We start from the raw sequence: 2,230 nt of genomic DNA, 5'->3' as shown, positions 1-2,230 counted from the left end.
CAATCGTTTCCGGTGATTCCAAAGATTTACAAAATATCAGTGTGTCTTTATATAGGGATGATCAGAAGTTGATGCTGTCTTTCAGGTCAAAACAGTGTTCAATCTTCAACCTGAGCTTGACTAGTTATTTCACAAGCTTGTTCATTATTGTTATTGTCGCATAGATTCTCATTATACACATTTCTTAATGATAAAGTTTTAGAACCCAATCTTTGTGAATAACTTCTTTTTTTATAAAATCATAGATGCGAAAATGCTTCCTCTATACATCTTTTCTTGTCTGACGTCTCATTAAAAACTGCTTGGGTCGGCACTCATGAATATAGGTCTCCCTTGCGAAAAGATCTAGTCCTCTTATTTTGCATAGTAAATCTTAATCATTTAGTTAAATTTCCTTTTCTTCAATGTTTTTATACGCATCTGAGTGGAACTTCTGCAAGCTATGTATATTAGCAGAGTCCTTTACCTTGTCACCTTTACAAAATATACAGTATTCAGCAAATATCACTATTTAACATCTTTTTTGAGCAACTTGTTCACTTACATTCAAGCATTTGTTTTTAAGCTTAACAATGTGCAGCTACCAATTCAAAAACACTCTCGTCGACAACTTTCTAGATAAACAAGTAAAAAACAAATGAACAAATAAGTAAGAAAATAATTAATCTTAACTTCGAACTACATTTGAGCAAATACCTTCAAATTTTCTATAAAAAATTAAAGGCACTTTATCTTTTACAATAAGTTTGGAATTTGTCAGGAGAAAAAAATCATCACTTGCTTATTTGGATTTATCAGTTTGAAACGTATAGAAAAGTTTGGTATCTATTTTGATATAACGTAAACTTTGGCTTAAAAAAAAAAAAAAGAACAAGGACGTATTTATAATGCAATATGCAATTACAAATTAGTTATTTTTTTCCTGAGAGGACTTCGTTTGCAAAGAGAAATATGTTAAAATCAAGATTTTTTTTCAGTTTCTGTGTACATTTTGTATTACTTTAGAAATACATATTAAACTATTGTAAGGTTTGCTTTTTTCATATGTTTCTTGATATATTGTAATACTCACTGTAAAATTTCTTGAAAGTCTGAATATGTTTGACAGCCCATATAAAGGCTTAATGTAGATTTATTAGAGGCAGAGTTGAGCGTAGCGTGAAACAGGCGGTTTTTGTCCCCTATGTATTCCCTTTTTCAAAAGTGATTAAAGTAAATCTCAATTCAATTCGCTTACGGGCTGCCAACGCTAGAGCCCATCTTATATAACTCAAGGCAATCTTATCCATCCATCCATCCCTATGTGAGAACGGCCCCGAGTTGAGAGTGGTTGCTATGTTCTTGACATAGCCCAAGACATAGGTTATCAGGAAATGGGAGTTAAAAAGTTAGCAGAAAATATCCTGGGGTGGTCCTGGCACCCGGCCTAAAAGGATTATTAAATTTTCTAAACACTATGCACACTGAGTCAATTGAACAATGGTGTCAGATACTTATATCAAGATTATAAACATGGAGTTTAATAAGCGCCAGGTTTTTCTCCATCAGTTTAGGATAAGTCAGACTCTGAAGTACGAACAAGTGAACAATTTTCAAAGTACTAACAACCTGAAGTGCTTAAAATAACTGCCTTTGAAATAACATGTCTCCAAAAATTTGAAAAAAAAAAAAAAAAAAACTTCCACAAATTTTTTAAATATTGATTTCATCCTATAGCCTGCCATCATGAAATAACTTCACGTTGCTTCTGGTCTCCCTCTGGACATATACTGTATATCAGAGAAATCAGTAGGCTAATATCAGCCAATATCAAATCGAAGAAAGGTAAATTCCAGAGAAACCGATATTTCTAAAATCACTATTGATAGAAAGGCGATCAGAAATAACCAGGGCAATCTATCTAGGTGCCATGCCCTCGACGTGGGCTGTCAATTGCTTCCACCTGGTTCTGTCTCTAGCTCTCTGTATAATTTGTCCAGCAGCTACATTCTTATTTACATCTTCAAGTAAGCTGTCCAAAAACCAGGGTAATAAAACTAGAAAAATAATCATATGTACCGTAAAAAATAAACGATACAATACAAACTGAAAATGCTTTGCTAAAAAGGGAGAAAACCATTGCTTACAACCTTGAAATTGAGTTCTTCAAAGCGCACCCACCCCTTGCCCCATTGGTACCATATTCTAGATAGCTTTTGTGCATTTGTTTACGAACTCTAACCCAAAATTA

This window comes from Palaemon carinicauda, chromosome 15, assembly GCF_036898095.1.
Source record: "Palaemon carinicauda isolate YSFRI2023 chromosome 15, ASM3689809v2, whole genome shotgun sequence".
NCBI lineage: Eukaryota > Metazoa > Arthropoda > Malacostraca > Decapoda > Palaemonidae > Palaemon > Palaemon carinicauda.
The sequence above is the reverse complement of the archived record's forward strand: the minus strand, read 5'-3'. Positions refer to the sequence as shown.